This window comes from Dermacentor andersoni, chromosome 2 (genome assembly GCF_023375885.2).
Source record: "Dermacentor andersoni chromosome 2, qqDerAnde1_hic_scaffold, whole genome shotgun sequence".
Lineage (NCBI taxonomy): Eukaryota > Metazoa > Arthropoda > Arachnida > Ixodida > Ixodidae > Dermacentor > Dermacentor andersoni.
Genome location: NC_092815.1, coordinates 151,675,233 through 151,696,019, shown reverse-complemented (window position 1 = coordinate 151,696,019; position 20,787 = coordinate 151,675,233). Strand labels below are relative to the sequence as shown.

Sequence of the window (20,787 nt, the reverse complement as noted above, 5' to 3'; positions counted from 1 at the left end):
CGCCCCCCTTCCCTCCTTCTCATCCTTTCACGGCTTTCCACGCGACGCGACGAAAGACCGCGCCTTTGCCCTCCGCTTTCTCCTTCGCGCGCGCCAGATTGAGCCGCGACCGCTGGCTTTCCTCACGTGCTTCCACTCGCACATGCAGCATACGACGCGCCGCGACGGTGTTATCGCTCTTGGACTTCTCACGGAACATGACCGCGATGGCGACGGCAGAAATGGGCATGGAGTGTCCATGCAATTGCTATCGCTATAAAAGGTGTCGTAGCAACGTGACGGCATCTTTCCGGTTGCGCTTTTTTTCGGTCAGCTTTTCCTTTAGAGTTCGTATGCTGACTGCTTGCAGTTCTTTCGCACTCGTCGCATTATCTTTTCAGCCATCTGTACTTTAAGTCTGCCTTTTAGATGCTTTTCTATGGCCCCAACAGTACCACTTACGGTGCGCAGGAATCTTCGCCTGGACTTGAGTCGACAGCCATATTGGTCACGGCCGGCGAAACCAATCACCTGACGGAAGCCATAGAAGAAAGGGAATCGCCTGCGACCACAGCTTCTGAGGTCATCACTGCAGTAGAAATGATCACGTTCACGGAGGACTTGAACGGCACGACAAAGGTGTGATTCTACTCTTTCGTTCATTTCACTGGTAGCGTCATCTTTCAGCTATTAGTTTTTTTGCAGTCTGCATTCTCGGCCATATTCATATGTGGCCCAAACAACAACAATTACTGCAGGAAATTTCGTCTGAACTTGAGTCGACAGCCATATTGGTCACGGCCGGTGAAACCAATCAGCCGACAGAAGCCATAGAAGAAAGGGTCACATCATCTGAGGTCATCACTGCAGTAGAGTTGATCACGTTCACAGAGGACTTGAGCGGCACGACAAAGGTGTGTCTTTTTGTTTACGTTGAAAATTTAAACCACACATAATACTGGCCTCTCAGTGGCAAATTGTACTCGTATACATTCTACTACAACTAAGACGACATTTGTCGCCATAAAGAAGGCCATGTAGGTCAACTGCTCAGCACAGAATTGCTGGTTTGATTGTTGGCCATGACATCCGCATTCCCATGGGCAGAATCCAACGACGCCCTTGTTCCCAGCTTTGGGCACGCATTAAAGAATCCGATGTTGCCAAAATTATTCTGGAGGTGTTTAAGGCTGCTTCCTTCATAGCCACTTACCGCATGGACCATCATAAATGACACGCACAACACGACAAGACTAGTAGAAAAATCATAAAGAAATGTTACGTATTATTCCGGTATAAGTGTCATCTCTAGCAGTAAAATTCATGGCTGTTCTAACTGAAAAATTCATTTTTTTTTCAGTAGTTTTCGTTTGTTTAACGGTAGCTGGTCACACAGCGCTCTATATGTCCATAAACGAAGACATTTTCAAAACCCTTGCAGCTGTGATCAGTTCACGAAAATACCAGGAACATTTTTGTATTGATATGGCACGTTTTTTTCTAATTACAAAGGCATTTGGGCAGTCATGTCAGGCAAGCAATATTTGATGCACAGTATGCGAAGATGTGGATTGTTTTGTTCAGGAAAGGGAAATTATTTATCGCTAGATGACATTTTATAACAACATTTATTGATTTTACGGGATGTACAATTTCGTAGCATCCAAATTTTGATGAAAAAGCGACAAATTCAAATATCCAGCCGTGCTGACAGTAAATGTAGCACATGGCCTGCCGTGCTCCAAGGGAAAGCGATAACAGCAATGAACATATCTTAGAGCAACGGGAAGAAAGCATTCATTCAGCTGTCGTCAAGGTGAAGGCGTCAACACTGTACAAAACAATAAATCAAAATTAGATTACATGTGCTATGGTTACCTCAATACTTATTGAAGCTATTATTTAGTCATTTGACAATAACGTCATCTACTACAAATGAAACTATATATTATGTAACGAAAGTGTAAGACAAAAGAAATTGCGAGGAAAACGCTGTATTTTTCTTACAGGAACTCTTAATGTTTTGCAAGAACTAGCATAGTTTTGCACGTTTTCTGCTATTCAGAAGTCTTTCTGGGCGGTAGCAAAATTCAAAGAGCGCGTTTTACCAACCATTGCTCATTGTGGCCCTGTGCCGTCATCAAAACAGTGATGTGGGCACGAACTCTCCTGATATGGACTAATCGGGACTTTGTTCTCAGTAGTATTAATCGATATTGTGTGCACTTATTGTTGCCTGTTAATGAGAAGAAGAAGCTAATGTCGGTACTAGAGCATGAAATATATGATTTAAAATTAATATTCGTTGTACTGTTTAAAAAAGGACTCATCTCACCTAGAGCGCAGTAGGTTCGCAAAGGACGTTTAGGCTAATTTTCAGTGACTAGGCGTAGTCAGGGGTAGGGCGCAAAGTCATTCTCTTTGCACGCCAAAGTGCCTCTGAACCTATACCAAGCCAAGACGGTGATAGAAATTGCTGAGCTGTCCCAAATTACGAGTAACATTAAATAGTGAGCCACACGATCATGACTAAATAGGACTTGCAATTTACTTGTGTATGAAACATCGATATGAATGCAGGAAAGTGCCCCTACTTGCTGATAAATAAGTAGCACATTTATGTGGCTTACTTCCAGACTTGTAGCTACTTTCTTTGTAGTTAGGCACCGCCTTCGTTATAATAAAAATATAGAATTCGTGTTTCAATAAGTTTATCCGCCTTTGAACCCGAAATCAAAAACGAGAGAGCGAAAGGTACATATACATGATAAATTACGCACGGCCATTGCTCACATTTCCATGCAGTGCTCATTGACAGACACACTTGTTCCCACAGTCAATGACGGCACAATGAAACAATCGTGAATGCCTCCACTGTATTTACTGGGGATTAACATGTGCGTAAAATGGTAGTAACGCATGTTTTTTTAAGTATAACGCTTATAATTGTTCTCCTTATATTACATCTATTTATATTTATGCTACCACTATCCTGGACCATTCTATATCACGCTGCAGTTGGACGAAGGGCGTCGGTTCGCGGTATAACCTTACGAATTCTGTCTTTAATTTTGGAAGACGCACGACAAAATGAAAATTATCAGCAAGGCTGCGTCAGCTATCATGAAGGAGTTTCTCAAAATATTCAATACGTGCTGAGCTGCGTTCAGCCACAGCGGGAAGCTTTAGATCAAAATAAGCATAAAAAATGCATGTTTTACAACGAAAGTTGACGGAAATGCAATCATTATTGCAGCAATGTATCAACATACCATATCGGCAAAGCTTAGGTGTGCCATGCATGAAACGCTTGTGCAGCCGAGGTCCAGTCTCGCCCTTCCAACTTAGCACGCATCGCCATCTAGAGTCACCGCCACAACATCTGTGTATGCCTTGTGTGTGAATGTCTAATAAGACAAGACTATCTTAATATATGTGTCAGGCGTTCCATTGGGCCCAGCAGCGGATATATTTTAAAGGATTCTTTTTTGTCGTAGAAGAGCGACGTAAGCGCAGCGGTACATACCATACGCATTTACTCAGGTAGGCGTGAAAGAGGTTCACGAACCCACCCTTTAGGTGGGTAAAAAAAAAAGACGGAGAAAAAAATTACCCAGAATTTTCAATAGGAATTTTTCTTCTTAATTGATCCAACATACATATTAAATAAAATTTCAAAGGCTTTTCTCCAGAAACTAAGTGAGATGCAGTGGCTCAAAATTATAGTTGAGCTGCCAATTGAAGTAAGCGTGTGGTCTCCGAGTGGCGTTTTGTACCTGCCCATGAAAGGCAGCAGCGCACCGTTTTTTTTTTACAATTCAACTAATAAAGAAAATGGACGAAGATGTTGCTTGCACCGTTCAAACACCGAAACACATTGCATTGCGAACATGTAAAACCAGAACTATTTCAGGTCTCGTAGAGCACGTCTAGTGCGAATGAACTTACGCGCTTAACAAGCGCTAATTATTTGCTTTAAAAGAACCACAAAAGGAACTACAGATAGAGTACTCGCACGTGACATGAAAAACAAGAAAAGCGGATTACGAGAGATTACAGCAATGACAATAATCTTAAACATATGGTACGCCACTGTTTCTAGGTCTAAGTCATATTTATTTATCGCTTCTTGTATATTCCTGAGGTTCTTGGCTAGTTATCTCGGAATATACTACAGAAACTGTCTTGCTGTTCTTAGCTGCGCGTGCAAGGTACGCTTTGTGCACGAATATTAGAACCACATAGTATTTTCACGTATAGGTTGAGGCATAGACATCCTAAGTGTGTAGAGATGGACATGTACTATACATGTACCATACAATATTATGAAAACTTTCATTTTTGCCTTCAAGGAATTTATTCTTTGTCATATGTTGTCGGCAGCCTTACTGGGGCTGCATCATTAATTAGGCATCCGGGGAAAATTTTTTTCTTTGCTGCACTTTCGTAGCTGCTCGTGTGCATCATAACGCGTGTTTGATGATGTGAGCTAGCTATCGGGCAAGCTCATCGCATGCACTGTAACTTCCAGCGCCGCGTACCGATCACTCCCCTGCCCCTAGTGACAATTAACGAGGGGTCAGACACGCTCTCTAGTGAAAGCGCATCTCCGGAAGCAAGCTCGCTGGAATACACTGTGGACACGGGCTCTGACGTTCCCAGCTCACCAGACACAGCGATGGATACCACCACTTCCGAAAGCGAGAGCACAGTAAGTACAGAGCTCACCCGCTGCAGCCTATTTATGTCTACGCGCACGTCGCTTCCTCTGCGAGGGAGTGAAGTGCATCTGACGGTGGTTCGGAGAGGACACTCGTCAGTAGCGCTCTCTCCATACATACATACATACATACACCTATATATGTATATATATATATATATATATATATATATATATATATATATATAATATATATATACTCTCTACCACGTGACCGGTTTCGCGCAGTTCACATAGAAACACTTCTTTCCGCACTTAGGTACTCCTAGTGCTCACGTCACATCGGTACTCGTAATGTAGCCGCATCGTGTCCTGCGCTATCAGCATAACGAAGAGGAAGATTCTTTTTCCCACGAGTTACGTCTCATTTATTCGCCTCTGAAAGACTGTGCTATGAGTAAAGGGCTGTATTTTCAGTCCAGAAAACATTACGATTTATTTAGAATGTGGTGTGTGACCAGAGAAATCGTGAAAATTACAGTGGCCTGTTTCTCTTCGGCCGTGAGGCTGTGATTGACTAATAGAGGGCGGTGCTCTTGAGATTTTTACGCGATAAATGCTTACTTATTCACTTGATTTTGTTACTTTAAGGAACCCTCAAGGCGTATTACGTTAGGAGTGGATATAAATGAATGACCGAAATTATTACCAATATTATCAACATGGTATTTTCGCGAAAGAAAATCCCTTACATTACGCCCAAAGTGGACAGGCAACTAATAGCGGCAATACTGTGGAAAATGCTCCAAACTGAGGCGGCACTGGAATGAAGGAGGCAAATAATGTAGCAGTGTAGGTGCCCGGCAAGGCGGCTTGGAAAGGATAGCCGCTGCCATGAGATATGCGCGGTAGTGGGCGGTGATAAAGCTTGGGTAGTCGCGGGCTATGCGCAGGAACCTTATAATGGCTAGGGATTCAATTCGGTGGCCATGTGCAAAAGCAGTGGCGTTTATTCTGCTTAAGGGACGATGCACTGGTATGTTACGAATAGGAAAAATGAATAAACCGGGCCGTACAATTCTGCATTACTTCAAGGGTGTCTATAAGATATATTTGATGTGGGCTCCAAGGGGCAGCAGCACATTTAAGCTTCTGTCTGATGATGAATTTGTCGCCCAGCGATTTGAGGCGATGAGGTGTATGACGTAAGAATGATTGCTCAGGAATGCTTCAGTCCAGTTAGAAACACTAAGGTTAATAGTTAGGTCAGAAAGTTTATATAGAAGGACCCTGTAAGGAATTTTATGGAAAGCGCTCGCGAAATCATACGAGGCATCTGTCTGTTGTTTACGGTCTAGGTATAAGTGTAAGTATGAAGAAAGACCTTGGCGAAAACCATGATTTGAAAAATGAAAGAAATTGTTCGAGTCAAGGAATTGTATGATTTGTGAATAAATTGCTTGTTCCATGACTTTACAGGGTGCACTTAGTGAGGAGATCAGACGATTAATAAACCATAACTGTTTATTAGATGATTTATAGATGGGAACGACTTTTCCTAATTTCCAGTCATCATATATGTCGCCTGTAGAAAGATACTGAGAGCACAAAGAATACTAGTAAGCGGCAGAAATGTGCTTTAGTATACACTTCGAGGTAATATAAAACGCCAGCTGAAGTTGCTATCTTAGGATTATCATTCTGACATATTGTGCCATATATATATATATATATATATATATATATATATATATATATATATGATAAGATACCTGACAAAACTGACATTAGCTGCATTAGTTCAATTTGGTGCTAGCTTGCATGCGTTCTCGTCTTAGGCCTGCCACTGTAGTCGCTAATGTAACTTATATTATGAGAAAACACTGCTGCACGCAACTGTTTTGTGGCAACAAGCTTATTAATCTTGCGAAGTTTCAAACTCTGATGGTCTTCACATGCGCTTAGCTCATGGAGTTACTGGTGTCAAAATATGCTTAGCGCTTTTCATCACATTAGCGAGCACGACCGCAAAGCACCTTATTCTATTTATGATTTTGTCGCGGACTGATACAAATTATTATTTTGTTGTTCGCTTTCTCACTCGATTTGTTGCTGTTTCATTTTCTTTAATTCGGCCTCACACTTGTTCAGTAATAGTTGCATACGGAGACCGAGGCAGTAAAATAAGGCATTTAGCAACCATACCATATAGATGAAGGAAAAAAAAAATTCTGAGCAGGAACCGCAGAAGGAAAATTACCTGTTTATTAAAATGTACTAATCCTACAAAGCAGAAAAATAGCAGTGAACAAAAAGCGACATTGCTGCAAGCGGTACTTGAAGTTGCATCTTCCGCGGTAAATGCGGGGGTGTTTCACAATGATGTACCGGAGGCCATCCTCCAGTCAGTCTTCTCGAATATTTGTCCATGTGTGCAAGAGTAGCCCAGTATGTGTTAGCCAAATGTATTCGCTCTAATTTTAGAAGTTGCGGAGCACCATTTTGAGCCCACTAACTAGGAGCAAGCAACGGGTCAATAGCCCCTCCTATGCGGTTTCAAGCACAAAGGCTGCGGACGTCGAGGTCTCAGCTATGCAATGAGTACAAATAAAGAAGAAAGTGCCTGTTGGTTCCTCTATTCCTTTCATTGCTAGCGTAAATAATAAACACTTCTCTATGTACGCATTAATTACTGAAATTACATTTCGCTGTGTTCTTTCCCTTTTCCAAGATGGCGAGCGTAACGCAATCTACTGGGGATGGGAAGTCGACGCTCCCAACAAGTAAGGCGGCGCAAGATCTTCTTTTGTGTATTTATAGGTTTCGCTTTATTTATCGTCGTAATGCTCCGGTTTTGTTAACGCGTATTATTAAAATAGGAACGTTTTACGATAACGATCGCAGAGACACGTCAGCCGTGCTTCGTGCTTTCCCGGATATGGCGGTACGTTCGCACCCCACTAGCACGAGCCTTTTCGCGAGCAGAGAAAATCTTGTGCAATGTCATGTCGAGAAGGCTCGCGCCTTAATGGACACTGGTACCTGACTGTCGCACAACTCTGGTTTGCTGATTCGCCCCAACCAAATGCAGAAGCAAAAAAGGATCTGCGGTGTTCGATAAGTAAAATGGGCTAATTTAATAAAATTATAGCAGCCCAAAAGAGGACAATCGAATACCAAATCGGACATCGAATATTTCTTCTTGTTTCTATACAAAGCGAAATATAGAGCTTCAATGAAGTCTCTTCCAAAAAAAAAAAAGTTACGTCTCTTATTGTTAGGTACGAACGCTTACTGCCTGTCGAAACTGAACTCCACGAGAGCTGCTTCCTGGCCGAGCTGGTATTCGTCAAAAGGCGTACTTGAAGCACATAAGACGCACACAAAAAACGCATATTGATGGCGACACTGGCAACATTTCTATCTATTGGGAGCGCCGTCCATGTGGTCACCTATGTGTCTTTATTTGTGTGCGTGCGTTATTTGCGGCAAACGTGCCTTTAAGAAACTTAACTTCTCTGAACTGAGGAGGTCGTAAACGAGATTTTTTTTTTATCTGAAGCACTACGAGAGTGACTATAATAAAACGAAGGAACAACACGTCACCACACGCACGGGGAGTGATGTGCTTGTTGAAGGAGACAAGGTCGATACTATACAGAGCGCCTCAGCAAACAAGGCAGCCGAGAGTAGCGATGGACAAACGCCAACTTTTTCGAATGCACATGGAATACGAATAGTAAATCTCCGATCTCGAATAGTTCCACAAGGTCGTATATACTCTCTGCCGGAATATTTATTTTCGGTTTAATTAGGCACCACACTTGTAGAGACTAGGGCTAAAAGCAATCATCCCATCAGAAACAAAGGATCGTATTGTAATGCAACTTCCCTGATTGTCATTCGAGAACGTGCATCAATAGCTACGCAGAACCTCACATCCTTGCGTCAAACAAGCTTTTCGATAAACAGGGGCAGCTGTATGACTAGCTTGCCAAAGAAGCTACATGAATGGATGCATAAAAAAAGGTTGAAAGTTCTTTAGAAAGTAAATAAAAAGAACTACAATAAATAGTCAAGATTATATGAATGCGCCAGCAGCGAATCGCATTTCTTAGGGCATCCTGGTAGGTAATATAACGCGACAGCATTTGCACGTGGCTCATTAACTTTCGTCTGGAACTACCCAGAGCTCGTTTCTGGCGAGTGCGTTTCGTTAGTGAATGGAGGAGGGTCACACGCTGGCAATAGTCTGTTTTCTCTTTCTCGCTCGATATGACACGCCAGTATTTACGTGCACCGCATGCGTTGAATTTATTGCTGCTATCTGCCCTTTTATGGTGCATCTTTGCGATTCGCCTCCCTAAGTATTATCGCCGTATGCGGGAATGAGGGTAGCTCGAAATGGGGGAGGTGAAAGGCATCGCTGCCGCATTCACGTAACGCGGCTAATCTCTCACGTGTCGTCGAGACAAAAAAGGACCTGTTGCGAAGGAAATGTCACCGCTTGCAGCTTAACAGTACACACTATAGCCACGTGACTGGACCGCCAAGGACACAAAATAACAGACAAGTAAAAATCAAAGGTTGTAATTCATTTTCATATTGAAATATGAATATGCGCCACTCTTTCGCTTCATCATTCCTTGTCGCATTCATTCATAATCTTACTTTAATCTAGAATTTGCAACAACTACCCTCTTTAACCCTCTACTAAAGACGTTGTAATTCGGGCCTCCGCCGCAAAGCAGAAAACATAGTTTGCATTACCAGTTTTATGTGTGTATAGCTTGGAAAAGTTTTGTCGTTGTCTCGTTTCTGATAATTCGCGAGTATTTGTTTAGCCAAGGCAGAACACTAAGCCGAGTTCTAGGGCGCTATAACGTAAGACTATTCCAAAATTTTCCATTCCAATTCTGCAATCAGCCCTCTGCGATTGGTCAAAAACGTTTTTGGACCACTCTCACTTGACCTGTCTTTCACGCGACGTCACGAAAACCGCGATAGCTCCCCATCTGATATGACGTGTACGCACTCATTATGCATAATTTCACCCAACAAAAGAAAAATAGTTATTTCTGATTCGACGTCTTTTCGCCATCAGCCCGGGGCTATTGGTCAAGTTTTCGGGCTGCACCCACTTCACATGCCTGTGAAGCGACGTCACGAAACCGCGAAAACCACCGCGTCAGAGTGACGTGTACGCGTTAAAGAGGCATTAATACGCCGAACAAAACTGCATTTTCTTCTGAATAGCCGCAGGCTGCTCCGTTCCGAAAGGAATAAAAGATGTCTGCCGCCGATCACTAAGGCACCGGCTGTCGCGCCTGCCGGAGAGCATGGGCTTATTTGCGTGTAATAAATCTTTTTGCGTTGCCGTGTAACGTTTTCGAGTACTTTCGGCACTTTTACGACCTCATTCTGCCAACTCTTCTTTGCTGAGGATCCGTTTTGGCGTCATTCTCAAGCTTCCGTTGCATGCCACCGCGATTATCGGCAAGCCGCCGCAAGCTAAGTAAGGGGAAGCGGACCAATCGCAGACACCAGCACTACCCTCTTCATCGTGTTATCGATTTTCAGTGCAGTGGATCGGCCCCACTCTATTCATCTCCACTTGAGCCACTTGTGAGCCAATTAGACAAGACAAGCCGCTCCGTGTAGGCAATGTTATTCGTTTTTCTAGCAAACAAAGGTGACCTCCTATGAACGAGGAGAGCGTTTGATTGGTCTGTTCAGAAAACCCTGCGGGTGACCGCCCGATGCTTGCGCCGGCGGTTACAAAAATTTGACCTCAGGACATTGGAATAAAAACATATTAGGATAGCTTTACGTTATAGGGCCCTTACATTCGGTTATTGCGAAAAATTTGGCAAACTTCTAGTGGTCGAAAATGCCGAACATTTCATTTTCGACTACTAATGAATAAAACAATGCGTTGTGCTCCCCTGGGTATTCGAAACTTCGAATATTCACCCACGCCTATAACACACATTTTGACTCCACTTGCTGAAGCCAGCATGGCGAGGCAACAAATTCGGGGCATTCTTATTGAACGACCACAAGCTATACATCAAATGTGATATGCCCCACATGTTTTCTAAGGAACTGATTCTTCCGAGCAACAGCTAGTGCTTTTCTGGGCCAAATCAATCGGAATATAGCCCCCAGTGCGTCTGTTTTCCTACCTCGAGAATCCGAAGTGTTGTTCGGAGTGCGGAGTACTCGACCAGAAAAAAATATTGGGCAATTTCGAGTACTGTGTTTTGTAAAAGAATACGAGTCGTATAGAATTTGTTTCGTATACGGAATTTTGAACATTGACACATTCCTCAGTGTAGGCCAGCGTAGGCAAATATTCCATATTACTTGGTGTTACAATATATACCTCTGAAAGCTAGCGCCACTGAAAGCTAGTAGTGCTTTAGTTCAGACGAAATGAATCTTCGCCAGGTGACAGGCAGTAGCATTAACAGTTGAGAACGAGCATGTTGTGTGGCTGTTTTCTTCGGGGAAAATAAAAAAAAATTGCAACGAGGGTCAACTGGTAACCGCAATATGCCAATGTACGGTTCAATTGAGCACTTTGAGCTCCACCTCCAGTCATGACAACAGTATTTAGAACAGATGGAGCAGAACTTTGATGCCAATGGCATACCAAGTGACAGCCCTCGTGCCACCTTTGTTGGTTGCTGTGGTTCCAAGACGTACTCATTTCTGCGGAGCCTTTTTGGGCCATGAAAGATTATGGATACTAACCTGACAATTTGTTTGCGCTCATGAAACCTCAGCAACCACTTTTCGCTGAAACATTCAGTCTTGGTTGGTCGTTTCAAGTCCAACACTCGCATCCGCGTAGGGATGAGTCAGTCAGCGAATATGCAGCAGCACTCAAGAAGTTCTCAGTAAACTGCTATTTCGCAACGTTAATCTGCGACTTGCTTAGAGATCACGTTGTTTGTGGGATCAACGATCTTCAATTGCAAACCAGGCTACTCTGGGATCGGAACATCACGTTAGAATGCGCAATAACGTCAGCACTGGCCACGTAATCTGCGAAACTTGAAACATCAGAGCTCTGTGCTCCTTGTGAAGCGTATTCTACAGGAATTAACACTATCCAAGCTCCTCCTGTACAGCATATTAGTTGCTACCGTTCCCCACGAAACTCTGTGATTTTACGTGCCAAAACAAGGGTACAATTATGAGAGATGTCGTAGTGGGGAACTGCTGATTAATGTTGACCTCCTGGGGTTTTAAACCCGCACCCATTGTAAGTTACTTGGCCGTTTTTGCGTTTCGCTCCAATTGAAATGCGACTGCAGTGGCCGGGATTTGATCCGATGGCCTCAGGCTTAGCAGCGCAATGTGGAACCTATATCGTGGCGCTAAGGCGCACTACGTGACTGAGTGTCCTGATATACATGATGCTTGCAACCATTGCGACAAGAGAAGTCTTAGAGTCAAAGTATGCAAGATAGAAAATGATAATTCTAGCCAGAGATGTGCCGTGTACCTCAACAAAGATACCGCCAGAAGAGGGATGCCGGCAAGCAAGCTGTAGTGCAGGCAGTAGCACAGCCACTAAGTCAGGCTGCAACTTCGTACACTATTACAGAAACTTGCAGATGTGAACAATTTATTTGACGCTACACCAAACTTCCGAAGTTAATCTTTACATTTTTTATGGTTTAGAATGGAGCTTGGCAAAAGAACAAGCGCAAGGAAAAATTACAACGTCAGTTTCCGAGGCCGCATTGCACATGTTTAAATGTTCCACTATATTGCTACAGCAACGAAACCAAGCATGTTCTTGTAAAGGACAAGATATTAGCGAAATTCAGCAATAACCAATACAAGCTTCCGTTACTGGGCGTAGATGATGAATCACCATTGGTCCCTTGACGTATGTACATATGTTATTCAACACGGAACTCTTCAACAGCGCTTAGGTTTATTCCATAAGTGATGCCATGCAACTTGACGATACATATCGTGCGTTGTTTTCTGATCGACCGGGAACTTTCCAAAACGTCACAGTTAAATTTGCTCTTCAGAGAAGCCCATTTTTTTCAAGACTAGAACAGTTCCGTTTGCGTTGAAACTGTCTGAAGAGCTACAAAGGTTGCGGCAGGAAGACATCATACAACCTGTCAGCATCAGCAGCAGCCTAGTTACGGCCACTGCAGGGCAAAGGCCTCTCCCATACTTCTCCAACTACCCCGGTCATGTACTAATTGTGGCCATGTTGTCCCTGCAAACGTCTTAATGTCATCTGCCCACCTAATTTTCTGCCGCCCCCTGCTACGCTTCCCTTCCCTTGGAATCCGTCCGTAGCTCTTAGTGACCATCGGTTATCTTCCCTCCTCATTACATGTCCGGCCCATGCCCATTTCTTTTTCTTGATTTCAACTAAGATGTCGTTTACCCGCGTTTGTTGCCTCAACCAATCTGCTCTTTTCTTATCCCTTAACGTTACACCCATCATTCTTCTTTCCATAGCTCATTGCGTCGTCCTCAATTTCAGCAGAACCCTTTTCGTAAGCCTCCAGGTTTCTGCCCCATATGTGAGTACTGGTAACACACAGCTGTTGTACACTTTCCTTTTGAGGGATAGTGGCAACCTACTGTTCATGATTTGAGAATGCCTGCCAAACGCACCCCAACCCATTCTTATTCTTCTGGTTATTTCAGTCTCATGATCCGGATCCGTGGTCACTACGTGCCCTAAGTAGACGTATTCCTTTACCACTTCCAGTGTTTCGCTACCTATCGTAAACTGCTGTTCTCTTCCTAGACTGTTAAACAGTACTTTAGTTTTCTGCAGATTAATTTTCAGACCCACCCTTCTGCTTTGCCTCTCCAGGTCAGTGAGCATGCATTGACATTGGTCTCCTGAGTTACTAAGCAAGGCAATATCATCAGCGAATCGCAAGTTGCTAAGGTATTCTCCATCAACTTTTATCCCCAATTTTTCCCACTCCAGGCCTCTGAATACCTCCTGTAAACATGCTGTGAATAGCATTGGAGATATCGTATCTCCCTGTCTGACGCCTTTCTTTATAGGGATTTTGTTGCTTTCTTTGTGGAGGACTACGGTGGCTGTGGAGCCGCTATAGGTATCTTCCAGTATTTTTACATATGGCTCATCTACACCCTGATTCCGTAATGCCTCCATGACTGCTGAGGTTTCGACTGAATCAAACGCTTTCTCGTAATCAATGAAAGCTATATATAAGGGTTGGTTATATTCTGCACATTTCTCTATCACTTGATTGATAGTGTGAATATGGTCTATTGTTGAGTAGCCTTTACGGAATCCTGCCTGGTCCTTTGGTTGACAGAAGTCTAAGGTGTTCCTGATTCTATTTGCGATTACCTTAGGAAATACTTTGTAGGCAACGGACAGTAAGCTGATCGGTCTATAATTTTTCAAGTCTTTGGCGTCCCCTTTCTTATGGATTAGGATTATGTTAGCGTTCTTCCAAGATTCCGGTACGCTCGAGGTTATGAGGCATTGCGTATACAGGGTGGCCAGTTTCTCTAGAACAATCTGACCACCATCCTTCAACAAATCTGCTGTTACCTGATCCTCCCCAGCTGCCTTCCCCCTTTGCATAGCTCCTAAGGCTTTCTTTACTTCTTCTGGCGTTACCTGTGGGATTTCGAATTCCTCTAGGCTATTCTCTCTTCCACTATCGTCGTGGGTGCCACTGGTACTGTATAAATCTCTATAGAACTCCTCAGCCACTTGAACTATCTCATCCATATTAGTAACGATATTGCCGGCTTTGTCTCTTAACGCACACATCTGATTCTTGCCTATTCCTAGTTTCTTCTTCACTGTTTTTAGGCTTCCTCCGTTCCTGAGAGCCTGTTCAATTCTATCCATATTATAGTTCCTGATGTCCGCTGTCTTACGCTTGTTGATTAACTTAGAAAGTTCTGCCAGTTCTATTCTAGCTGTAGGATTAGAGGCTTCCATACATTGGCGTTTCTTGATCAGATCTTTCTTCTCCTGCGATAGCTTACTGGTTTCCCGTCTAACGGCGTTACCACCGACTTCTATTGCGCACTCCTTAATGATGCCCATGAGATTGTCGTTCATTGCTTCAACACTAAGGTCCTCTTCCTGAGTTAAAGCCGAATACCTGTTCTGTAGTTTGATCCGGAATTCCTCTAGTTTCCCTCTTACCGCTAACTCATTGATTGGCTTCTTGTGTACCAGTTTCTTTCGTTCCCTCCTCAAGTCTAGGCTAATTCGAGTTCTTACCATCCTGTGGTCACTGCAGCGTACCTTGCCGAGCACGTCTACACCTTGAATGATGCCAGGGTTCGCGCAGAGTATGAAGTCGATTTCATTTCTAGTCTCACCATTCGGGCTCCTCCACGTCCACTTTCGGCTAACCCGCTTGCGGAAAAAGGTATTCATTTTCCGCATATTATTCTGTTCTGCAAACTCTACTAATAATTCTCCTCAGCTATTCCTAGAGCCTATGCCATATTCCCCCACTTACTTGTCTCCAGCCTGCTTCTTGCCTACCCTGGCATTGAAGTCGCCCATCAGTATAGTGTATTTTGTTTTTACTTTACCCATCGCCGATTCTACGTCTTCATAAAAGCTTTCGACTTCCTGGTCATCATGACTAGATGTAGGAGCGTAGACCTGTACAACCTTCATTTTGTACCTCTTATTAAGTTTCACAACAAGACATGCCACCCTCGCGTTAATGCTATAGAATTCCTGTATGTTACCAGCTATTTCCTTATTAATCAGGAATCCGACTCCTAGTTCTCGTCTCTCCGCTAAGCCCCGGTAACACAGTATATGCCCGGTTTTTAGCACTGTATATGCTTCTTTTGTCCTCCTAACCTCACTGAGCCCTATTATATCCCATTTACTACCCTCTAATTCCTCCAATAACACTGCTAGACTCGCCTCACTAGATAGCGTTCTAACGTTAAACGTTGCCAGGTTCAGATTCCAATGGCGGCCTGTCCGGAGCCAGGTATTCTTAGCACCCTCTGCAGCGTCACAGATCTGACCGCCGCCGTGGTCAGTTGCTTCGCGGCTGCTGGGGACTGAGGGCCGGGGTTCGATTGTTGTATTCATATAGGAGGTTGTGGCCAAGTACTGCACCAGGGTGGCCAATCCTGCTCTGGTGAGAGAGTGCGTTACCGGTTCTGGTCACCGGGATCAGGCCGCACTCCAGGCCTGTTTGTGCAATTTTCTCAACACACGGTTTTTTTTTTGTATTTTCCGGTGGAGAATAGCGCGGCACCGGGATTTGAATCACGGTCCTCTTGCACTGGAGATGGATACTCTACCGTCCCCGTAGAAGTTAAATTAAAAATTAATTTATGGGGTTTTACGTGACAAAACCACTTTCTGATTATGCACGCCGTAGTGGAGGACTCCGAAAATTTCGACCACCTGGGGTTCTTTAACGTGCACCTAATTCTAAGTACACGGGTGTTTTCGCATTTCGCCCCCATCGAAATGCGGCCGCCGTGGTCGGGGTCCGATCCCGCGACCTCGTGCTCAGCAGTCTAACACCATAACCACTGAGCAACCACGGCGGGTCCCGCAGGAGTTGTACGCCTCATTTAACCTACAGTGGTGCCCTATTTGGTCAGTCAAGGTGGACCAATCTGAGCTCGGTTATACCGCAGGGATGGCACTCGGCTAGAGAACCTGGTATTTATGACCTGCAGATGTGAGTGTGAGGCCATACATATTTGAAGATATATATCTTTCTTTTTTTTTTTAGGAGGGTTCCCGTGCAGTGATAACATAAAGGAAAAGACATTAAAAGAAAGAAAAAAAAGAAAGAAAAAGGGGCGAAAAAAAAAAGAAACATAACAGGTGATTTGAACTCGTGACCCTTCGATGTTGCCCGGAAAGATAGCTCAGTCGGTTGGTTCGTCAGGCCCCAGGCTACTTTCAAGCGCCACAGCTCCTGCTCCGAGCCTCACACTTACGTGGAAAGAGACTCATGTTGTCCGCGATAGTCGGAAGGCATACTTTCTAGGAAAAATGGCCGCTCGAGGAGAAGAGCGAACTCGAGCGGCTTTAGAGGCTAGGAAAACTGCCTTAAAATATTTAGACTTGAGGGAAAGCTTCGTTAACAGACTATAACACGGCAATCAGCACTCGAATACGACGAGAGAAATTACTGAGACGTGGAAAATTCCCTTGAAAAAAATCTGGTTTGCGAGACAAATGCTTGTATGTATTGAACCTCTTAAAAGATGAGGGGGGAAATATGCGCTCACCGAGAGGGCATCGTCAGCACGAGACATCCACAAGGCACCTTACAGAGATGTGGAGAGCTTCGCGGCCGGAACGAAGCCTCCCTTCTCCGCTGGCCAAGAGGGGGAAACGCGCTTTCCGATCGCTCAAGGTTGCGCGGACAAAGCATAACTCTAGCGTCTAGGAAAAGCTTAACCAGGTGCGATGGCGGCACGCATAGCGTGGGAAGCTAGCCGCCAAAATAACTATACCAAGGACTGCTGCTGATGAGGGCGAAATACCTTCGTGTAATTATAATAACCCTAATAGGACTACTTTCGAAAAAAAAAAGGAAACGGCCCAGAGGGCTATACTACGAGAGCTATGACTGATAGTTTTCTATATATATATATATATATATATATATATATATATATATATATATTCATCTCATCTATGGGATCGCATGCGCGCGCTGTTGCTTTGTCTCTGCGTGTAGTATAGTTAAGAGAGCCAGTTTAAGGGCGGAGAAGAAGAAAGAAAAGAAAAGCAAAAAACTGCAGTGCCGTGGTTTTAAAGCGCACCCGTGGTAGAGAAACGGAATGCGATATAAGCGTGCGTAGCCATGATACGCACACGACAAACTGCCTTAAAATATTTAGACTTGAGGGAAAGCTTCGGTAACAAACGATAGCACAGCAATCAGCACTCGAATATAATTATAACCCTAATACTAATTGTAAATATTCATCTCATCTATGGGATCTAATGCGCGCGCTGTTGCTTTGTTCTGTGTGTAGTAGTTAAGAGAGCCAGTTTAAGGGCGGAGAAGTGGGAAGGAAAGGAATGTCTCTGAAGCAAACTTGCAGCGTCGTGGTTTTAAAGCGCACCCGTGGTAGAGAAACGGAAGGCGATATAAGCGTGCGTAGCCATGATACGCACACGACAAACCGCCTTAAAATATTTAGACTTGAGGGAAAGCTTCGGTAACAAACGATAGCACAGCAATCAGCACTCGAATATAATTATAACCCTAATACTAATTGTAAATATTCATCTCATCTATGGGATCTAATGCGCGCGCTGTTGCTTTGTTCTGTGTGTAGTAGTTAAGAGAGCCAGTTTAAGGGCGGAGAAGAAGGGAGGGAAGGAAAGTCTCTGAAGCAAAATTACAGCGCCGTGGTTTTAAAGCGCATCCCGTGGTAGAGAAACGGAAGGCGATATAAGCGTGCGTGGCCATGATACGCACACGACAAAATGCCTTAAAATATTTAGACTTGAGGGGAAAGCTTCGTTAACAAACTATAACACGGCAATCAGCACTCGAATACGACGAGAGAAATTACTGAGACGTGGAAAATTCCCTTGAAAAAAATCTGGTTTGCGAGACAAATGCTTGTATGTATTGAACCTCTTAAAAGATGAGGGGGGAAATATGCGCTCACCGAGAGGGCATCGTCAGCACGAGACATCCACAAGGCACCTTACAGAGATGTGGAGAGCTTCGCGGCCGGAACGAAGCCTCCCTTCTCCGCTGGCCAAGAGGGGGAAACGCGCTTTCCGATCGCTCAAGGTTGCGCGGACAAAGCATAACTCTAGCGTCTAGGAAAAGCTTAACCTGTACGCTTGCATAAATAGGCAGCCCCGATTGTTCAGTCCTCAACAAAGATGGTCGCATCCGCATCGGTGGATACTAAACTGTGACTTTGAATTCTGTTGCAATTGTGGACGAGCACTGAAATCCAAAGGCTGACGTGTTGCAGACGAAAATGTCAAGTGGGAACAAATTTACTAAGCTGGATTTCAAGGATGCTTATCAACTGAATGTCGATCCTGAATCTAGGAAGTACACAACTATCAATACGCCACAAGGTATATTCGTGTATAAGATACTTTCTTTTGGAAGTTCGTCAGTGCCATACATTTTCCAATGTGTCATGGAAATCCTTCTCCAACGTCTTCATCATGTTGTAGTCCTAGTGGACGGCATAATTGACAAGCACAATGAGAACAATCTCTCAAGTATTCTAGCGAACGCAAGGGATAGACCCGAAGCTATAGGCTATAGCAAGTGCCAAATAATCTCTGTCTGGTACTTAGGCCACATGACTGATGCAAATAGGCTGCACCCTGCTCCACGTAAGGTGGCTGATGCAGTTCTTTGTGCGCCTGTGCCCAGCAACGTCCAAGAGCTACTGAGTTTTCCTGGTTTAGTGAAATAGAACGGAACGTTTTAGAGCGCAGCTCTTAGGTGCTCGTTCCTGCGGCGGGCGTCGGCGTCACTTGCAACCGGGTGAACTAGCACAGCGAAAGATGAGAGCGAATGCGGCGCGCAGCGGGGGACAAAAAAAGTGGAGAGAGCGAGGATGCGCAAGGAGGAAAGGGGAGAGGATGGTGCAGCAGATCCACCAAGCGGATGAAATTCGGCAACTTAACTGTGGAACGTCCACCAAACAAATTCATGTTGGGAGGACCTTACTCTCGAGTTTTGCGTCTGCAGCAGTACCAAAGCCTCGAAAAAAGACGCTGTCTTGAATAGGGTTCACGATGTACTTAAGCAAGAAGCTCAACTTCCAGAGGAGGCTGAATGTAATCATTCTAGACACTTCAGTAGGAGGTGCTGAAACATTTGCATAAAGGGCAACGAGATATTGGGAAAAGAAAGTCGATAGCTGCGAGTCGCCTCTGGTGGCCCAATATCTACGACGATATTGTTCGGGAGGATAATTCTCAGATTGTATGCCAAGAACAAGCGTGTATGCCACAGCCAGTGCAACCAATGCCTTGAACATTGTTAGAGAATAATGCCTGCACATTGATATTCATGCCCCGTTCCAACGCCTCTGCGTCTCAGTAATCGTTAATGCGAGGCGGGTTACAATGGTACCAGTCACATTTTCATCTTCGGAAGCCACCATAAGCTGTCTCAGGCTATATTTGGAACGCATGGAATACTTAGGAGCATGGTCAGGTAATGGCACCGCTTTCGTAAGTGTGAACTTACACGAATTCCTTATGATGATTAACATCATAGCTATCAAGGTGCCTACCAACCAGCGGCCAACGGCGCTGCAAAGCACGTATTTTAGCTTGTACAAAATAGGGTGAAGAAGTCAGCCATAGGAGAACTTCAAAGGCAGATTCCTAGGCAATCTTTAGTACAGGACAGCGGGCCTCATATTCTGGCAGGTTTGTGTCCAGAAATGGCAGAAAAGTTCCTTTACAGAGCTCAACTAGTTCAAGCAAACAAGTCTCTCACTACCGTCTGCAATGCTCAGCAGGCAGGCGGGGTTACATGTACGCCTATGAAAGCCAGCGCCACAAACGCTAGTCGAGCTTGCGCTCCGAATAAAGAGCGAGAGCCAGGCAGTCACGGCAGGAGCCTTGAAGGAAAATGGTGGGCACCTCTTTGGGAACAATCACAACGACTGCATATCTCAGGTTTCCTTAGAAAATTTATAAATGATTCAACGACCATATCCTTAAATATCTAACAATATGTCTCACGATTTTTCAGGGCCACCGTTGCAAGGGGAAGTATTCTGCAACACTTCGTTCTGTGAAGCGGAAGGTAAGCTGACGTTTCTCGCATTATACCCTTACCACTTTACGGCAGCTATGATAGTTTCTTTTGATTGCCAATGTATAAGTTCGTACACGGTGCTTACGCAGTGTTTTCCTGAGCTGCACACATTTTTTTTTTCATTGTAGAACTGCTAATGATATATCGTATTCATAGGCTGTTCGGTGTCATCCACACAAGCTATTTGCACAAAGTGTTAGCAAATAGCTACTGGGTATTTCTTGAACGGACGTCCATTAAGGCCGTAGCTGACGTTCGGTAAAATGATACAGCCAATAGATCTTCGGTGCACTAAAGCACAACTCAAAACAAGGACACAATGAGAACCGCACCACA

General features: G+C 44.2%; 1 long non-coding RNA gene across 1 annotated transcript; it reads left to right on the top strand.

The window, feature by feature from the left end:
- The first annotated feature begins 741 nt into the window (after positions 1-741).
- On the top strand, positions 742-20,438 carry LOC140215966 (uncharacterized). Its single transcript, XR_011892582.1, has 4 exons — positions 742-893; positions 4,511-4,690; positions 7,371-7,422; positions 20,386-20,438. It is a non-coding gene; the product is annotated as an uncharacterized lncRNA (long non-coding RNA).
- The last annotated feature ends 349 nt before the right edge of the window (positions 20,439-20,787 follow it).